Source organism: Chrysemys picta, chromosome 1 (genome assembly GCF_011386835.1).
Source record: "Chrysemys picta bellii isolate R12L10 chromosome 1, ASM1138683v2, whole genome shotgun sequence".
In the NCBI taxonomy this organism is placed as follows: Eukaryota; Metazoa; Chordata; order Testudines; family Emydidae; genus Chrysemys; species Chrysemys picta.
Genome location: NC_088791.1, coordinates 156,641,797 through 156,663,382, shown reverse-complemented (window position 1 = coordinate 156,663,382; position 21,586 = coordinate 156,641,797). Strand labels below are relative to the sequence as shown.

General features: G+C 41.4%; 1 long non-coding RNA gene across 1 annotated transcript in view; it reads right to left on the bottom strand.

Moving 5' to 3' along the window:
* Positions 1-15,886, bottom strand: part of LOC103307366 (uncharacterized) — an 86,431-nt gene extending 70,545 nt beyond the window's left edge. The window contains exon 1 of the long non-coding RNA XR_006175099.2: positions 15,763-15,886. This is a non-coding gene — a long non-coding RNA (uncharacterized LOC103307366). The remainder of the gene's footprint in view (positions 1-15,762) is intronic.
* Positions 15,887-21,586: the final 5,700 nt, after the last annotated feature.

Sequence of the window (21,586 nt, the reverse complement as noted above, 5' to 3'; positions counted from 1 at the left end):
AAAATGTGATGATATTTCGTTGACACTACATAATGTACTGCACAGCATATTCTAAAGTTCATCACAATAAAGCCTCTGTCCTGCAGTGGAGATAAAGAGGTTTTAGTGTTCTATTATTCTGTACAGACTATTAAGACAACCTGAAAAAATGACAACTAGGAATCACACCAGGTATTAACTGTTTTCACCATTTTGTTAGAAATCATTAGAATTTGTATATTGAAAATCTTTTGACTAGAAATGGTTCAACCAGAAAAAAAAAGTTCAGGTACACTCAGATCTGGTGTTTTAATTTCGCTCATACAGCCATGTATGCAAGCTCTTTGGGACAGGGAATGTATTTTCCTATATGTCTGTACAGCACCCTAGTGCATTTTGGACTCTACTGCAATATACATTGCATACAAATAACATCTTAAAAGAATGCTAAGGTTGCAAAGTGAAGCACCTAAAAGAGAGGAAATGCCAGAGTTAAGGTTGCCCATGCACATTCCTCTATCAGGAACAGATTCTAGAGGGGAGTGTGTGTGTGTGAAACTAATTTTGCCATTCCTCTTATCTCCCATTCCCTCCTGCAATCCTTGCCTCTGTTCCCTATTCCCTTCTGCCCCATTCCTTACCCTCCTACATTCAAGTCAGGCTGGTTCCGCCTTCTCCTTCAGTCTGTTTGGACAGACAGTCACCCTGCTCTCAATTCTGATAATTAACTCCAGAGAGAAGCAATGGCGCAATTGCAGGGAAAGTCCTGGTCAGCCCCGCGGCCCTGGGATGGTGCATGCTCAGTCACTCTGTGGGGCTGACACTTGCACAGTCTGGTCACACAGAATTGTGTGAACTACATACTCACTGCAGATGGAATCTTTAGGAAATTAAGCTACCAGCTTCTCACAAATCTCAACTGAGTAGGTGAGAACTGTGATATTTCAGAGGTATATAACTTTGGATGAGTTTTCACAGTGAAAGCAAAAGGCACATTCCTGACACCAGTGCAACTAAATTTCCAAAGTCCAAATTTCAAGTCCTTGCTCCAAAGCATGGAATTGCTAGAGCTTCTCAATGAAACCATTGTAAGACCTTTTTTTTACATGGGGAAAACCATGTATTTGTCCCTAACCTCATTCTTAGAAATGCCTGAACTTAAAAAGCAGCCTAAGGCAGACGTGGAAAATTTGAGCTGGCTCAAGTTTGGCAAAGTTATACACAACTGACAACAGGGTCTTATAATGGAAAGTGTTAGAAACTTTAAGGGTGTTACTATATCTGCCTATAATGAAATAGATTAGACATACAATATAGCAGCTTTGTGTATGAGAAATAAAATAACATAACATCAGTAATAGAACGATTAGCTCTATCGTCTATCTAGCCCAAGCACCTAGACTTAAATTGGGTATTTCTTGGGGGGCAAAGGATCCTTCCCCTATGCAATGGAATGATAACAGAGCTGCTCCACAGCCAATATTCCAGGCTTAAAACTGGAGTAGCCTCTGCAGTACCTTCCCATGCATAGGAAGAATTGCTAGTGTGGATCTACTGGCCCTGCCACTCTGCACCTCAAATTCCCTTTGTGTGGCAGCATGCAGGGAGCTGCTGAGGAGCCTGGCTCTATGGCACAGTACGTTCCCCCTGTTGACTTCCCAGATGTCCACTCCTCCTGTGGAGAAGGGACCAGGATTTTTTCTCAAAATAATATATTTCCAACTTTTAGTACTGGCAGCTGCTGTAGCCTTTAGGAGCAATGGTTTCTCCCTCCAATGTGATATAAAGGATGGAGGGAATAACTGAGAGGGAATAATTTAGTCAATGAACTTAAGCTTCTTTTTTTGTTTGTGAAGTGCCTGTGAGCAGCTTCCAATTTTCCTGAATGTATTTACTATTTTATATTATTTGTTGAATGTGTTCTACAAATAATTCCAGTCCCTAGATTTTTACTACCATTTAGACCTGCGTAGGATGGAGAATCTTACTGACATTCATCCAAAAGAAAAAAAAAATCTTTGTTAAAAAAGAGTTATGATCAAAAGTGTGCTTCAGTGGCGTTGAGGTAAGAGCCAAAACCAACATTATACTGTCATTACAAAAATTCAACACCTTTTAAGAAACCCAAATGTTAGACTGTCTGGAAATGAGCAGGTTAAGGGACCCTGCCATGAAATCTTTCCTTAATCATTATCACTCCCATTGGATGTACATCTCCCACTCAGCATTAACTTTGTCCCTTTGTTTGATTCCATATTGGAAGTGGCTCCCTTAAGCCAGGGCAAAGAGGGAGGAGTTCTCCTTCTGATGTTAACAGAACAGCGGGAGCTATACCTTCCCCTTTCTGTAAGTCCTGGACATACAGTATTGTATATCTTTGCTCCCTGATTGGTTAAGCATAACATTTAGAATCCGGTTTCCAGTGTCAATATTTGCCATTATAAGAACCTAGATAGACTAAATACACAAGTTTACAATTCTCCTGCCACAAATATTCTCTAGTATTTGCTTAAAATTTGCTGTTTCCATTAACTTTCCTGCCAGCAAAGTGATTGGCTAGAGTGTCCACAGAAAGAGAACATAAAAGGAAGGTGAACAATAGCCTAAGCAAGTTGAGTTTTGTTATTTGTGCCAGTATTCAGGTATTTGCCCAGCTCTCATAGTTAAGCACTGTATGTTCTAAAGTGCAATGTACTGGAATGACCACCATAAGTGGTGCTATAATTTATCAAACAAATGCTGGCATAGATAAGAGAGTCTAAATACTATAAATCCAATGGAATATGCTTTCATGCTTTCTTGAACGTCTGTTTTTGTCATAAGCATCTGGGAACACAGCTTGGAAAATCCAAATCAAATTTCCTCTACTTAGTTCATTACAAGGGCAAAATCAAAAGTCATTACAAAGTCCAGTAGGACAGCTTTGTTAATTCCATTTCAGTGACAGGCTTTTTCATTACCTTATCATGCCTGTAACATTCTTGTGTTATGAAATCCTTTTTTACCCTCATGGAACATAGTGTCTGGGTCTTGACCTTATTAGTCATCATACGGCATGGTACTTATTTTGAAATAAGGTCATATATAGTGTATATAAATTTACATCTCCTGGAGAACAACGGTGCTGTAAAGTGAAGACTGAAAAGGTATTAATGCCTGGTTCTCACCAAGATTGTAATTTATTCCATTCTTACCTAAACCCTGGATGACTTGCTTGGCATAACTCTCCTAGTACTACTAAGGCTTATTATTAATATTAAAAATAAACAGTGCATGTTAGACTATTAAACAGTCACTAGCAGCCAAATCTTGATAACTGGGACCATAGTTAATAGGCCTGACATCTGAGCAAGTAGTATAGGCAAAAGCTAATTTTCAAACCTGACCACTGATTTTGGATCTCTCAATTTTTTAAGACCTGAACTTGAGTCACCTTGGGCATGACTGTCAGTGGTGCTTGCCCCCCCCCCCACCACCTCCAACTGGCTTCAATGAGACAACTCGTATGCTTCAAATTAGGCATGTCTTGCTGATTTGGGGCCTGTTCTTTGGTATTACGGCCTCCTAAGTACTTGTACGTCACAGCTGTCACTAACTTTGTATTTTATATTCCCCTTCTCTACCTCCACAGAACAATGTCTCACAATTTACCTAAATGAATCAATCTAGCTGTGACAATCAGTGGCCAGATACCTCAAGGGGAGAATGGGGGTGAGGGGAGGGGTCTGAATCCCAAAGAATAAGCAATTGAATGAACTGGTTGTATACAGTTATTGTGCTATAAAATCTGTTGAGTAAGGTGTTTTATGAACGCTTGTAATGTTCTAAACTTAATAATCATTATGAGATAGGTGTTCTGTCTCTAGTTATGAATTTATGTATTATCCATAAAACTTCAGCTCCACCTCACAGCAGGTGAGTGAGCGATCAGCCAGGCAGGGGCACCTCCCAACCAGGTTTTTACCTGAAACCAGCTCCAAGGACTCCTCCATTGTCCAGCCCAGGAAAAGACAATAGTGGAGCACTAAGGTTAATGGAAAGAGATTGAGACAAGATGACATTCCCCCACTCTGAATAACCATGAATCACCATGTGGGGGGAGGGGGAAGCTTTTTAAAAAAGGAGGCTTGAAACTGAATTTTTAATCCATAACCTGAGAGATGGTCTTGAAAGTAGAAGGCTGTCTGTGAATGCTGGATCCCCCTACAGTACGCTAGGAAACCGTTCAGAGGCAACAGGGGCGGCTCCAGGCACCAGCGCACCAAGCGCGTGCCTGGGGCAGCAAGCCGCAGGGGGCAGCCTGCTGGTTGCTGTGAGGGCTGCAGTCAGGCTGCCTTCGGCGACGTGCCTGCCGGAGGTCCGCCAGTCCCACGGCTTCGGCGGCAATTCGGCGGTGGATACGCTGAAGGCATGTGACCGGTGGACCTCCCTCAGGCATGCTGCTGAATCCGCGTGACCAGCGGACCTCCCACAGGCATGCAGCCAAAAGCCGCCTGACTGCCGTGCTTGGGGCGGCAAAATACATAGAGAGGCAATAGGTAACTTGTATTAGACAAAGGATTTAATCTAATATGGAAACGTAAAGCCTGAGGTAGTGTCTTTCTGTTTGTTTTTCTGTGTAACTTGTCTGTGTTTGCTTGGCTTTCTATTTCATCTTTGAATCTGTGGTTTTTCTATTAAATAAACTTTTTGTTTATTTTTGCCCCAAGCAGGTCTCTGTTGTGCAAACTGTGTGGAATGTATATCCCCAACTGAGCTGATACCTGCGGGCTGGTTTCATGCCTTTGGGGGTGACGACCCAGAGAAGAAAAGTCCCAGTGCCCGATAGTTAAGAACTTGTGAAGGACAGATTTGTGAAGGACAGAGTCTCAGGACTGGAAGGACTGTTTGTGTCACCATGCAAGAAGTGACTAGGCTGGTGGAAGTCAGGGTGAGACCTTGTGCTTGAGGGCAGGTGACTGGTGTCAGGGGTCTGGGCCATAGCAGTTTTGCATTGAGGTACCCCAGATTACAGAGCAGGATGGTGACAGAACACAATACTGGTCTGGGTGATCCCCAGAATGTCACACTAGCTTTTTAAACTGTGGATTTGAGTCAAATGACACTTCTCATTTGCAATTTATCCGTGTATAAGTGGTATGTAGCAACACAAGATTTATACCAGAACATCTCAATGAGTGACAAACAATTTCAGTGACAACCCAATGCAGCTGTTAAACTGAAAGAATCTAATCTTTGGAGGGAAATGGGTGACGTTAAAAGAGTGGAGCAGCATGTGGGACATATTGATGCTACAAATGCAGCCAATAATCCTTTGGCTATGAGCTTTGGTTAAATGGAATTGTACTGTAAGTCAAAGTACTGTCATATTAGTGACATGATCTAATTTACAAACCCAGCACTATCGTCACCAACTTTTCAGAGCCAATCTTGATAGAGACTCTAGAGTACTGCTCAGACTATACTCAACACTGGAATATTACTCATCTAGGGTGATATTTCTTATGGTGATAAAGGGTTGCCCAAGGCCATATGCCCCCATGTAAACCCTTAATATCGGGCTTACCTGGTGTGTAAGGTCCTATGTGGGCCCGCTACACCACGATGAAGTTAATGATTTGTGTACTTGCCTAGATCTCATTATTCTAACATTTCATTTAAAAAAATCACAGACAAGTTCCCTGTTCCCTGAAAAATATCTGATTTTCCTCTGTCCTGTTGTTCATTTTTTCATTCTCCCTGTTTTTTAAATGAAAAAAACAAACCCAAATATAAAGTAGATGAAGTTTGATTTGCATTCAATTTTGCATGCACTCTGATCTAGGCAAGGACAGGCTTTGCTTGAATACTGTGGCCATTATTATTAATTTTAAATTAATTAAAAGTGTGGTTGTATTCTGAAGAGGGACCATATGAAAACGATACCTTCTTACTCAATAATCCTGCCCCCAGTGTGCATTGGTGTCAGTGGCTCCTTAGTCACATATTTGTGTAGCGGATGGTGTGGAGGTGCACTGTCCCAGAAAAAGCTCTGAGATCAATATTCACTTCTGGAGGTCCCAAATACAGAAGTGTGTGGTGCCCCCTCCACTATTTGGGACGGTGCATAGGTCCTGATTACAACCTAGGAAAACCATGCTGTTATGAGCCATTCTTTCAGATAAGTATAAACGGAAGAAGCCATTACAAAGTCAGCATTTGCCAAATACTGGCACTAGAACATGAATGTATATTAGTGCATCCCTGTGTATCTATTCTGAGGGAAATCTGGTGCAACACTAGAATGTACAACATTTAAAATATTTTTGTGAAGGCACTGAGAGGGCAAATAAAAACTCTGGAGTGTGATTCATTACTGATTTACTCCAGGTTTCTGCTGGTGTAACTCCACTGAATACAGTTACATTGGTGGAAACTAGGGATGGCTGGAAAACAAGAGTTCCATGTTGTGAATGTTGAGGTTTAGATATTTGTTTTCATTCCTCATTAGAACAAAAATGAGACCTTTCAAAAGTGCGTAGGTGATTGGCCAGTTTTATCAGGCAGTATGAAAGGCATTAAAAAACAGTGAGAGATAGAGAGAGACCCCAACCCTGAATGGCCAATAGCTTGGTGGTTAGGTCACTCACCTAGGGGTGTGGGAAACCTGGATCAGAGTCACGGCTCTGCCTGATTCAGAGCAAGGATTCAAACTTGAGTCTCCCACATCCCTCATGGGCTACTAGTTATTCTGGGGTCTCTCTCTTTGTACCCGTCCAGAAATTCTATCCTGGAACTGAGAAAACTTCCCCACAAAAATGTTGTCAAAACCAATACATCTTCAGGACAAATTTTGGTTTTGAGGAATCAGCATTTTTTAGAGGGAAAAAAATGTTGTTGAAAAATTCCCAACCCACTCTCATATAAACCTGAGGAAATGTCCTCTACTATATTAGTACCCTTGGGTCTAGTTCTGTTCTCATTTACACTAGTATAAATCAGAAGAAACTCCACTAAAGTAATTCCTGATATACACTGGTTTATGGTAACTGAATGCAAAATTTGGTTCATACTTGCATTGATTCTAGACACTCCTTACTGGCATAAAATTAATGCAAACAAAATAATAAAAACTGTTAATCTTCCGTAAAGCAAATGGCTTAGAGAGAGAGAAAGAGGTAAGAACATTTCTCATGCAACAGATAGCCTTAACTGTGTGTCCAGGTGGGTGTGTAAATCTAGACATGTAACAGTTTTCACGGCAAAAGCACTTCCTAGCAAGAATGCATTTGCACATGGGAAAAATAGGTTCACAGATTTCTGACAACATGAAGCATACAAGCTGGTGACATTTTAACAAACTGCATATGTACTGTTAAATTTTTAGTGTTAACACAGCATGAACATCTAACTTAGCCAGGGCAAATTGGAAAAGACATTAAGCAATGTAAATGGCCACTGTAACTTGAAAAAGGTCTTAGTAAGAAAAAGGAAAAATCACAGACAATTAGCAGGTTGTGAAAGAGTCAGAGGGATATCAACACAGTAGCAGCTGCCATAGATTCAAAGAATGCAGGAGTACAGAAGTGATTATTTGCTGGGAAAGTCCAGAGTAGAGTAGATAGCTGAAGAGCAAAAGTTGTTCTCAACATATTTGTTTTATGCTTATTGATCCACCACCTGTAGATAAGATGCACATCCACACTTTCAGTGTGAAAATTATTAATTTGGTAAGAAAAAAAAGGCAAGTTCTTTACCACACATAAACCTGTTTCCCTTGTTAAAACTGATGTAAAAATGTTAGCCAAGTTTCTTGGCAGATGAACTATAACGTGATGATGTACAAACAGGTCCTTGCTGATCAGACTGGCTTCATGAAAGGCACAAACTCATTCAGTGATACATAAGTCACTTCATTTAGTGCATCTGGTACATAAATCTCCACTGTGTCCCTCTCTGTGAATGTTGAAAAGGGGATATGAAAGGTGGATTGGGAGTTTCTGCTGTTAACATATGAGCCCTGTGACTCTGAATAGCATTTTATAACAAGTGTGTAATTTACATTCTGTGCTCTGATCTCTTCACTTTAGCAGTTACAAAATCTTGCATTTCTGAATGATTTTATCTGGAGAGAGAAACATAGCACTGATGCCCATAGTCCCCTTTGTTCATCTGCTATTGAATCCTTGCCAGTGGTCATTCATAATGTGGAAGGCATCAATCATATGGAAGGAAGACCTGGATGTTTTTCCTTGTGTTTCAGAACTTGATCTGTCAACTCAGCCCTTGTTGAAACTAGAGAGGGCACAGCTACGATGTTTGAATCTCGACAGCTCCCTCTATGCTTGAGGAAATTTGGAGTTACCAGCCCAGCATCTATCCATTTTTACAGAAATGGGACTGAATTGTGAAGTTTAGACCTGGACTTCCTCAAAGTGAAAGTGGTTTCAGACTCATCCCTAGCTGAAACACACTGAACTTTATCCATCATTGTCAGGATTCCAAATTAACCATGGTATCTGAGAGGTCAGAGGCCATTGTCATTAAATATATCAGCAAATGTATCTCAGTGTATGTAGTCTCCAAATAACTTTATATATTTACCCTCAGAACATCTCTGTGAGGTAGATCAATATTATTGTCCCCATTTTACAGATGGAGAAACAGAGGGGGAGAGAGAGGAGAGAGAGAGATTAAGTGACTTCCCCAAGGACACAGAAGGAGACAGTGGCAGAATGAGGATTAGAACTCAGGAGTTTCTGGCTCTTAGTCACACAGTCAGCCCACTGGGTCATGCTGCTACTGATTTCATGCTTCTGCCTTCAAGCCTGTCTCTGTGATCCTCTCCTTCTTCAGGAGAAAGCCTCTTGTGCATGACTCAAGTGCTCCAGAAGCTTACTCTGTCTGTATCTGTTTATATTTGTTTGTATATCATACTCATCATCTTGATGCGTAGGTGATTGGCCAGTTTTATCAGGCAGTATGAAAGGCATTAAAATTATATATAAATTGTATGCAACCAAATTGTGCTGTTCCTCCTTCAGTATCTAAAGTGCATTTATCCAACCTGGCAGCATAGGCCTCAGGAATACTCTTGAGGGTTTTAGCTGATGACACTAGCGTTGCAACAACTAGACTGATTCAGGTCTTTCAGGCCACCTAGCCGGTCTAGCCAATACGTGGAACCTTGCAAACTATAGTTTGTCCGTCTAGTCAACGTACTCTAGTTTTGCTGATGTCCTTAAAGACAACATGGAGAAGAACAACAAAATATTGCCTAACCCTTATAAAACTGCTGACCTGTACATCCATCTTAGGCAACCCTGACTTCCATGCAGGAAAGATGTATCCTAAATTGAATCACAATTCCTGATGTCCTTCTGCAGGCCCGCCAACAGCAATTCCAGGCCCCAGGACCAGGGCCATCCCGGGGGGAAGGGGCAGGGCAGAAGTGACAGATCTGTCACTTCTGGGACCTCCCATTACTTCAGGACCGCCTTTCCACTTTCGGGATCAACCGTGCTGGGCAATTGCGCTGGCACGCGGCGCCCCCCAAAGTGCAGGGGGGCCCAGAGTGGTCGCGTGTGCCTAGGAGCCCTGCAACCCTCCTGGGCAATTTAAAAGGGCCGGGGCTCCCGGCCGCCGCCGCTACCACAGCAGCAGCGGCCGGGGGTGCCTGGGTTCTTTTAAATCACCTGGGCCCCTGGGCAATTGCCCCCTTTGCTGCTGAGCCTGTCCTTCTGGCTTCAGGCCATACATCAGATACCACTGGAGAACGACAAAATCATGTTTATGCTTCCGCCTGCAGATACTCCAAAGGCATGCTCAACTCGTGTTCTCCTATGTTGACTCCTCACATTTATCCCAATCCCAGATGACACACCTTTTTTGAGATGACAGGTAAAGTGTCGCAGTAGATTACTTTCCATTTAGGGGGAACGATAAAGCGCCAACACACCAATCCATGCTCACCATCTCTACAACAGGGCAATAAGAATGTTCATGAGGAGACTGTTTCAGCAATTTATCAATGCAGAGGCAGAAAACACAAATGTTCATACAACCATTTGACACTCATTTGCAACCCTCCTGGAGGATTTTGCTGAGTGGACAATGGAAAACATCAACTAGGCAAACACTCTACTGGCCTGGGAGTCACCTTTCATAGGGTGTGTCTACACAGCAGCTGGGAGGGTGCTTCCCAGGCTGGGTAGCCACACATGTGCTCGTTCTACTTGAGCAAGCACACTAAAAATAGCAGTGTGGCTGTCGCAGCATGGGTCATTGCTCAGGCTAGCCACCAGAGTACACAAACAAAAGGGGTCGAGCAGGACTCTATTTGGGTGGCTAGCACAAGTCACTGCCATGCCACAATGTCCACACTGCTATTGTTGGCACTCTAGTTCAAGCAGAGCTAAGCAGTCTGTCTGTCTGCGCAGGAAATCACCTTTCAGCTGCTGTGTAGATGTACCCTAAAATAAGGAAGAATTCGCTCTAATGCAGAGGGTTTCATCCTTCTTCTGTTCCTTCCATACCCTCACTTCAGCTGTGGTTCTCTTTGTGCAGATAGCCACCAGCATGCAGAGGGCCATACAACTCTCTCCTCCCCTTCCCCTGTCCCTCTGATATCACCATTCCCTGGGACTACAGACTCAGAAAGCAAACCATGCCTTTGCTATTCATTTTATGTGGAAAATGCTCAGATACTATGGTGATGGGCAGCAGTATAAAACCGTAAGATAGAAAGAACATACATATCCTACTTCTAGAGGAATTCTGTGCCACTGTGCATGTGCAAAATTCATGTCCTCGGCAGATATTTTTTTCTCCGCAGAAAATACATTCTGCCAGAGAGGTGCTTCAGTTATGTCTTTTGTCAACCAGGAGCTGTTGTGGAGCCAGAACAGAGGGCAGCTGCTCACTGCCCATAGCAGCCAGCAGCCAATAGGGAGGAGGAGAGACTGCATTCCTCACAGCACTCTGTCCGTGGGGCCAGGTGAGGAGGCATCGGTTATGGGGGAGACAGAGAGTGGGGCGTATGGTGCTGCTGGGGTATCACATGGACTGGGGTTCAGAAGGGCTAGTGGGGGGACAGGGGCTGAATGGGAGTGCGGGAACACTTGGGGCTAGGGGGAGGAGGGTTGGCTGAGTGGGGGTGCAGAGGAGTGGGAGGGGTGCAGGAGAATGGGGCAGATGTTCCTGAGTGAATGGGAGAGGCTAAGGGTCAGCCAGGTCTCGATGGGGGATGCTCCCCAACTCCATAACAATCCCTCCCCCAAAACAAAAATACCCTGTTCCATATGTCTCCCTACCCACACCCAACAAACCTTCAGGTTCACTCCCAGATTTCTTCCCAGCAATTACTTCTGTATTGTAGTTTAAATGGATTATTACTCAGAATTCTGTATTAATATGCCTAGTAAGGAATCTATTTGTCAAAAAACATTTCCTGGATCTTCTTTGTTGTCTGTATTGTTACAGACATACTTGCTAACAGGTATTTTGAAATAAATTACCAAAATAATTAAAACGGGCATGATTATATTGTGTTATTTTGACAAATAAAATATGCAGAATTTTGTAGAATTTTAAAATAGTGTGTTCAGAATTTTCATTTTTTGGCACAGAATTCCCCCAGGAGTAATACCCTAGTTCCACAACTCACTCAAGAGCACAACTTCCCCAAAAGAGCCCTTTTCCAAGCTCATCTGCATCCAATGAGACACCTGTCTCTCTCTTTTTTAGGTTTCTGCCTCCTTCACTGATCCCATCATTTCAACCCAGCCTGTACCACTGCTCCCACAATATGTTGATTACAATTTGTCAAGGATTGATTCTTTCCCTGACTATCCTTCCAAGTCCTGATCCTGCAACGATTGAAGTCACGGGCGAAAATCTCTGACTTCAATGACTACAGACTCAGTGAATGTGGTGCTCCATCTACCAAACCGCTACAGCAAATATAGTCATGGAGTTGGTATCTGTGACATTGGTTAGTTAGTTTCTTCATCGTGTTAAAAGAATACAGCAACAAAAGTATTGTAACTGTATCATGCTGTACGTGTCTCCAGCACTATTTTCTGAGTCTTACATGCAGTACTTGGCTTCTTCGATTTTCTTTCTTTTGGATTCAACTCTACTTGCCAACAACAACTTGCAAAAAATCAATTCCCTAGGCCAAATGAAAAGTACATCCTGATATGGCATCCAGCTGAGAATTTGAATAGGATGCAGTACACCCTACCAGCATTCTCTCCTTCCTCCAACTCATCAGCTGACCAAGTTTCCTTTCTCTCAACATCTCAAATACTTCAAATCAGCGCTTTCTTGATAGGATAAACCTGCTCCAGGACCATAAATCTTTGTTTGGGTAACCATTTATTTATATTGGTATCACAGAGCAAGATAGATAGATAGATAGATAGATAGATAGATAGATAGATAGATAGATAGATAGATAGATAGATAGATAGATAGATGCTATAGGAGCTAGAGATATGCTATAGTAATGTATAGAAATAAATATAGCTGTGATAGATTAATGGAATCAGTTTGAATAAAATAAGAACCAGCCTGAACATCAGTCTAGAATTTGTACCAAACCTAAATCTTTTTTGAGGTATGAAATTATGAGCAGACTCTGCATTTTTCTGGTTCTTCCATGTGGCTCTGTCTGTTTCTTTCTTTTTCCCACCTCCTCATGTTTAGTTAATGTCATACGCTAGTATTCCCCACTACAATTTGTCCTCCCTAGTAACAAACCTCCCCCACTTCCTTCTCCAAATTTCTCCCGATTCAAGACTGAATTCAGGAACCCTGAAAGGGTGCAGGTTTGAGATGTGTCTACAACCTCTATTAGGGCTACCAGTACATGACTCAGTCCTTACTATTATAATCTGTTTATTCAAACTATTATTTTGCCAATATCAACAACCTTTGCTTAACAAGGGCAGATACGAATACCACCAAGTAGATTCATTTAGAACCAGAATTCTCTAGCTCAGCAGTTCTCAAACTGTGGGTCGGGATCCCAAAGTGGGTCCCGACCCCATTTTAATAGGGTCGCCAGGGCTGGTGTTAGACTTGTGGGGCCCGAGGATGAAGCCTAAGGGCTTCAGCCCTGGACAGCAGGGCTCAGGCTTTGGCTTCAGCCTTGGACAGTGGGGCTCAGGTTAGAGGCCCCCCCATTTGGGGGGGGGAGGGGGGCTTGGGCAGGCTCAGGCTTTGGTCCCCCCTCCTGAGGTCGTGTAGTAATTTTTGTTGTCAGAAGGGGCTTGCGGTGCAATGAAGTTTGAGAACCCCTGATCTAGCTCAATATTAACAAAAGGGCAGACAAAGTAAGATCTAGATGTGGGCCTAAAATATAATAGTTGACCTGTATTGTAAACATCGCCCGAAGTACAAACAAAGGGTTTGAATCTGGGATTTTAGTTCAGCCTGTTGTAAAAAAAGGACCCAGTTACAAAATCTGGAGTTTGGGCATTTGTGATTGGTTGTTTGAAATTGGCAGGTTTTGTTGTGCCTTTAATCGTTCCAGAGTGCATTAGTTATTTGATACAAGAAAAAGTAATTTGTTTCTTTTCAAAAGAGGTCTCATTGCCAAAATGTCATTATGGAAGATGGGGAAATTATGACTTTGTGACAATTCAGATCCAGATTCATATTTTGCAGTTCAGATCCCTTTCTATTTTTGATGATACTGCAGTGGGGGAGTTGGTGGGTCTGAGTGTTATACTCCTGGGTGCTCAGTAATGCCACATGGTATAGTTCAAAATACCATGTATCTAGGATTATAACTTGATCCCCTGACTTCAAATTGGCAATTCTAATATTAGGAGTAAAGGAAAATTTCTGGGGCTAAATACACACCTCTGATAGCTTCTTGCTAGGTCAGTCACCAAAGGGTGAGACCACTACAAGCAGGCACACTTTAAGAGGGTCCCCTCCTCTTACCTGGGGTGAAATCCTGGCCTACTGAAGTTGATGGTACTTTTGCCAAAAACTAGCATTAACAACCTAGTCTTCACAGGAATTTGTGAAGAGCTAGAGAGAGGCACAAGAAGAATACTTAGACCACGGAGAGAGTGACTGTATGGTGTTCGGGACTGGGACTGTCTTCCTTGTGGTTGGAAAACATCAAGCACATGTTGGACAATATGAACAATGATGCCAAAGGGTGAGTGATAATGAGAAAAAACAATCCATGTGTAACTTGTTAAACTGAATAATAAGCAACCTGGTGGAGCTGGATCTGTAGCACTCGTTTCAGTACAAGCTGTCAGCATTTTTTGTTGTTTCTTTTATATATTAATGAAAAACTAAATTAAGTTGCTTAAAATTTTCAGTGGAATTAGACAACTAGCTTAATATCACTGACTCCATGACCCAGCAGCGGTCAGTGCCTGAGGAGCTGTGAGGAGAAAATCCGCCACAAATCCTCACAAACTCTGAGGGAATCAAAAAATCATGATGACCTGAACATGAGTCCTTTTTACTTTAAACTAATTTGAGTTGCTCCTTTTCTCCCTCATCTCCAGCAAACCAGAGAAAATGACCGAGATTATTATTCAAACAGAAAGGCAAAGATGACAAGAAATGAGACAATTAGTAATTATAATACCTTGCTCCTATCTAGTGCTTTTCATCAGTAGATCTCAAAGTTGTTTACAAAGGAGGCGAGTGTCATTATCCCCATTTTACAGCAGGGTAAACTGAGGCACAGAGACTTTCCCAAGGTCACCCAGCAGGTTAGTGGCAAAGCTAGGAATAGCACCCAGGTCTCCTGGTATGTTTACATCTCTGTAATATTTTTGCAAGTATTTCTCAAGCATTTTACAGTGAGGTTGTATGTGATCATTTTGCATATCCACAGCTAGCAGGTTAGAGCTTTGTAAAGAATTTTTGCAGATAAAGAAAACTGGTATATGCACACACACATATGTATATTAAATATATATACACACACACATATAAGATATATGTATATGCACAGATACATATACACACACACATATATATATGTATATATATATTTATATACACAGATGAAAACATGATTTGCTGGTGCAAGGGTCATGCAATTACACCATGGGGAGGGTTGGGGGGGGGAGAATGGTGCTTGTAAATGCCTGTCTAGGAAGAAAAGACAGCTCGAGGTCAGTGGGAGAGATGGAAAATGCTGGAGAATGTTACTGTGTACTTAAAGTTCTTTCATCAGGATCAGTAGACCCAACACGGACACCCCCTTCTACGCCCAACGCCCAGCCCCACCTCCAAACGAGGAAATGAATACAATTATTGAAAAAAATCTAAACAAAAAATCCTACCCCAAGAAGAATTTTGACCCTCAAAGTGCCAGAAGCACCACAAAATCCAGTAGGGACTTTGCTATTGATGTTGATGTGACATACAAGACTATATCAGAGATCAAAAAAGAACTAGATAAGTTCATGGAGGATAGGTCCATCAATAGCTATTAGCCAGGATGGGCAGTGATGATGTCCCTAGGCTCTGTTTGCCAGAAGCTGGGAATGGGCAACAGGAGATGGATCAGTTGATGATTACCTGTTCTGTTCATTCCCTCTGGGGCACCTGGCATTGGCCACTGTCAGAAGACAGGATACTGGGCTAGGTGGGCCTTTGGTCTGACCCGATAAGGCCGTTCTTATGACATTGAAGATATTCAGATACTACAGAGATGGGCAGCAGAATAAAATCCTAAAATAGACAGCTAGATAGATAGATAGTAGCACTAAGTGTGAGATCTTTGGAGAAGGCTGGAAATTACTCAATATTAAATCTTACCAGAATAGTTCATCAGTGTTGGAGATTTTTTTTGGAGCTTCAGTAGTTCACAAAGTAGCCTCAGTACCTCTCATAGTAGGTGTATGTGGGAGAACATCAGATCAAAATCATAGCTACACCAGCTAAAAATATAAAATAAAATAAAAAGTTAAAAACAGTGCTTCAGCAGTTGTAGCCAAACTGGGTTCTACCATGATTTGATCAGCCAGTGCGAATGGGGCAAAGCATTGTTCTTAATACAGCCAAAATAAGTATTCACTGCAAATGACATATTTAACATTTTTTCTGTTCACAAATTATATACATCTCTAGTTCCGTGGACTTGCTTGAAAATTATTCCATGAATGGTTTAAGCAAACAAATGTAAGTCTATGAACTGGTCACAAACGATTTGCTGCGACTTTTGCTTTGCATAATCATCATGCATAAGCATTCACACTGTGATTAGTTATCTCTGTAACATGGTTTAATTTCTACTTCCTGAGTGGATGATTCTCTCAAAAATGCAAAGAGCTGTCAGGATAGCAATATGAATACTTGGCCAAACCATGTTAAAATCTCATTTCCCAAAACTATTTATGCACTAGCTAACTCCATCCTTCTCTAAATACTACCACTGAGAGTTACTGAGAAACTGGTTGGTAACCAAGTCCACAAATACATGCTTCTGCAGACAGATATTGCCCTATGAATTTGGGCTGCCTCATCTTCCCACAGTGTAACTCACAGGAATTGTTGCTAAGTAAGACAAGAATAGTTGCTAAGAAAGAAGAACTTACAGTCTTTATTTATTTATTTATTTGCTTAATGGTGTAGCAGAGTGACACTTGCATCAGCAGAACATGATATGTTTCACATTTACATAAAACCCAGTTTTCTTTATTTGTAAAGCTCTCTATATAGCTCTAACCTGGTAGTTATGGATGTTTAACTTCCTCTGAGAGTCCTCCGGGGAAAAAGAAACTATTCCCTTATATAAAAAATAGTACAGTATTTTACTGTAATGTTACAAATCATTGCAAGTGTCAAGAGCAATATTTCAGTGGTCTGGATTATTTATGTAAAATATTATAATTTTTTACAACAGGCTGGCAGGATCTAGGATTCTATGTAGGAACTCTGTGCTACTGCAAGTCACCCTAAACTCAGATATTAGCACCATGCACGTAGCTGCAGAATAATTATTACTGACTCATGCAGGGAAATGGATCTTGTTAACTCCAACCAGGATACCTTTAGCATCTTTTTAGAGTCAGAGGGAACTAGGGGCTGCAACAGATGAGGTCCTGAAGAGAAGCCCTAGGAATAGCGAAATTGGGGGGGGGGGGGGGGTGCAGAACTGGGCTGAAATTTGTGTTTTGGTGGTGTTATTTGAGTTACCAGTAAAGCCTAACCACAAGAAGGGGGTAAATTGGGACAATCTCCTGCATACATAAACTGTATTTGGAGCAAGGTGGGAACTCTATCTCCAAACAAAGAATAACAAGAATGTTTTAGTTTTCAAGCAACACTAAAATGAGTTTATTTATATACTTGAATACTAATCTAAGAGAAAGGGTGCATTTCCCATTAAAAAAATTTAATGCTTTTAAAATGATAAGAAAAATGTTGATCCGCTGAGTAACCAGGACTGAACGTCCCGCTGGACTTTTCAAAGGCTTTCTTTTCTTTAAGTTTAATTTTATAGGCTCACAGGTTATAAATCATCATTAATTTGACAGCCTGGCTCTTTATAGCTGCAGTTTAATAATTTGGCCTGTTGTAGCTGACACAGGAGTTAAAATAAATTACAACAAAGCTCCAGATTCAAACAAATTCCCTCAAGGTTTTTAAATCTTAGCATATTTTAAAAAATGTGCTTACCAACTTTAAAAGGTCAGCTGACTTGACTTCCCCTCTAATTGTTTCCTCTAGAGTATACTTTGTTCACACTATTGGCCTAAGTATTAGCAGGGTAAAATTTAAAGATTTAATGCTTATAAACTTATTAAGTTTTTGTGAAGGGAAAATAATTTTCATGTTTTAGGGCTGAAACTTGGTGAAAAGTTCAGGGGAGAAAATCAAAGTGAGCTCACTATGGCTCATTCATGACTGCAAAAGTAAACTTGAATGTTGCCACTTCTTATTTGGCTTCCTCCCGATGGCAGCTTCTATATTCTGAAATGCAGTCTCTCATCTGCATTCTCCTTTCCCCACTGAATGCCACACCCCTGCTCATCAGCACTTAGACACCCTCTGTCTTGGAACAGACTTGTTCTCCATCTCTCCTTCTAAACTAGCTCCAACCTCCTCCCACCCAGCTGCTCTTGCCTATTCCTCTTGACCTGATTCTCCCTCTGAGTTGATTCCCACTTATCTAGAGTTTCTCTTCTCCAGAAAAGATGTTTTCCTGGCCCCATCTCCTTTTTTCCAGGTTCTTGATATTTAACTCCACATACCCTGCCAGCACAGATAAGGCCATATAGAATAGAATTTACAGCTATCAGATCCATCTAGTAACCAAACAGTTCAGCCAACTTCCTCTCTCACCAAGTTGATCCTATCCTCTACAGATCCCCTATCTTGAATTATTTGTCTCTCAAGCTCAGACACTGTTCCAACTGAAGTCACCTTACTGCCCAGGCTCCTTGTGGTTTTCAGTGCTTCTTCCCTTTAGCATCCATCCCATCAACTCCTGTTTCAGATGATGACTAGGCTAGGAAATATGAAAAGATTAAGTATAGGGGTGTATGAAAAGTGAAAAGCAACATATGACATCTGTAAAGAAGGAAAGAGGAGTGCAGAAATGAAGATGGGGATTTAAGAGATGCAGGATGAATGGAAGACAATGTAAATTAAGAGACTAAAGATGGAAGGATAGGAGACAAAAAGAGAAACAGATCAGAGGAAATAGGATTTCCTAGCTTGATGAGTATGTTGGTTTGGATCCCCCAATATTTCTTCTGCTCTAAGTCACTGTGCTTCTTCCAGCACCTCAGAATGACAGATCACAGGGACAGATCTAAGAAAATCAGTGGGACATTTCTCAAGCTACCCAGTCACTGGTGATTTAAATTACCAAATACTAGCCAAATGCTAAAGAACATGGGGATTAATGTATTATCCTTACATCTACTTCTAGAAATCTGGAAGAGTGGCTAAATTCCAGCACAGGGAAATCTGCATGATGCTTGAAGGAGATTTGGATATTGCTCTTACCTGCTTTATCGTGTTTGACTCTGCCCATCCTTCCTCCTTTTCTCACCTCCCTCTAACTCTACTGATGGCATAGTAGTGCCCACATCCAAACCACCAGCCTGGTTCTCTCTCCCACATCAGTAAGCTCTGCTCTCTCCCAGCCAAGCCTAACCAGAGAAATGGTAGCACGTAATTCAGAATGAGGAACAGTCCCCTGAGCAACACTCAGTGTCTCACTCACTCTGACCGTGTTTTAATAGGGAGGGAGGGAGAGGTACAGTCTGCTACAGAAGCACAGAGAGGCCTATGCAGGGAGCTGAGGTGGATGGGAGATGGGACAGGTTGCCAAGGAGCTAGAGAAAGCTGGTAAAGGAGCAGGACATAAATCCCCAATGCCAGACAATCCTACTTCTGTTGAGGCACTTCTCTTAAGTTACAAGTTAGAAAAAGATTGTTTGATCTCATTCTAGTCTCCCAGTGGATATTTGTCTAACTCAGACAACTGCCACCCAGCGAAGATTTCCATTCTCTGCTCATGAGCACTAGCACATTGTTGCAGGCAGGGCTCGAGGAGGACTGGCAGGGGAGCTGGAACAATTAGTATAGTGGGGGTGCTGAGAGCCATTGAACCAAACTGTGAACTCTGTATATAACAGAAACCACTTCAAGGCAGGGGGTGCAGCTGCACCCCCCGCACCCATGAGGACTGGAAGGGAAGAGTGAAGTACCTGCCTGGATGAAGCTACTGTTGTTATCCTTACACTTCCAGAAGCACTAAAGTGCAGTCAGCATTTAAAAAAATATAAGAGTAATAATGGAGGTTGTGTGTTTGACTCGCATGTTTAGTGACTCCTGTAAGGTCAGATGACAACCTGAAGTATTATATTTGAATATTCTGACCAGCAACTGATGGCCATAAAACTCTCTAGACCGCTCTTAAACATAACTATATTCCCTTTTACTGATCTCTTATGGCGATGAGAAATGTACGTAATGTACAGACATTCTAGTAATAAACACACCCTTATAACCACAGATCCTGACTTAAAGTATGTGATTCTTTACATACTCAGTGCCCAGTTGTTAAACAATTAAAATCTAACTGGCACATAAACTTGCAGAAAATGGTGATACTTGAGCAATGACCTGATGATTCATAAACTACATCCCATCTGCAACTATAATACTTAGCATTTTTCATCTGTAGATCTCAAAGAGCTTTACAAAGGAGAGTAAGTATCGCTAGCCCCAATTCACAGATGGGGAAAATGAGACAGAAAGAAGTTAATTGACTCATTCACCTAAAGCCACATAGCAAGCCTATTCAGAGATCTCCTGCCTCCTACTCTTATACCCTAGTCAGTATCTCCCTCGCCTCCATGTCCCTTGGCTGCATAAACCTGCTAACTTCCCTGTGTATGTTGTCTAGTACCACTCAGGGTTTTTATACTTTCAGTGGGTTAATTAACACTAAAGCATTTTTTCCCTCTGTGGTCTAGACATAGAAATATCCAGATTTTGTTTCCCTTGAAAGGCAGCCATCCTGGAAAATGTACTTGATCACCCGTTTCCATGTTTTTCTAAGGCCAGATGGGGCTAAATATGATTTGAAGATTTTTTTTCTTTTCCTTTCTTTAATGTTCCTTTTCTTTTCTTTCACTGACTTGCAGCTTGTTTGTTTTCTTTTGAGGATGATGCCAACTATAAAATAAGAAAAACAATTTCCAAGATGGGGAAACTAGAGAATGATGGATTTACTGTTGCCAAAAAGAAATAATAATCTCTGGACCTAACAAATAAGGCTGAAAATGCAGAAAGCATTATTAAAAATTATATAATTTCAACCCAGTTTGCATTTACAAGCAGTGAGCATTTTCAGGAGATGGGCCATGATTTTCTTTAATACTCTGGAGACTACGGACTGCATTATATCCTTAATTATGATGCTGTAAATATATAGTTACTCCAGTTTGATTTGAATTACTCCAGATTAGCACTAGTGTAACAGAGAAGAATTTGGCTTTCTCCATGTTTATATGTGCTCTTGTGTTCACACATACATACATTACTGAATAACAAGCATCAACCTAAGCCATGCAGTTTGGATCCAGATCTGAATCTGAACATTCTTGAAATGTATTGGCATCAGATTTGAGCCCTTTTTGCACCCAAGATGTGTGGTCCAGATCTAAACACTCCAAAAAAAAGCTGGGAAAATGTGGATTCTGATCTCATTCTGAATTTGAATTTCATGGCTGTATCTGTCCATTTACAAAGATTAAAAAATAGTCCAAAACATTTTAAAAAACATTTCTAAAATAGCATTTGTAACATATGAGGTATATACAGAATGCACTTCAATAGGGTGTGATGTGAAGGTTTTATAGGCACTTGTGGGATTATCTGTGTGATTCATTCATGCAGTTGCCACTTGAGTAACATGATTATTCCAAACACATGATAATAAAATCTTTTTGTCACAGCACAGTACAGCATAGTGTATACTCGTCTGTCTACAGTTTCTGGATCAGATCTTCATCTGGTGTAAATCTGTGTAGCTCCACTATTTGTATCTGTTTTGTTTACATACACATACAGACATACCGATCTCACCCTCCTAATCAGTCATTTCTTCAGCATTCAGAAA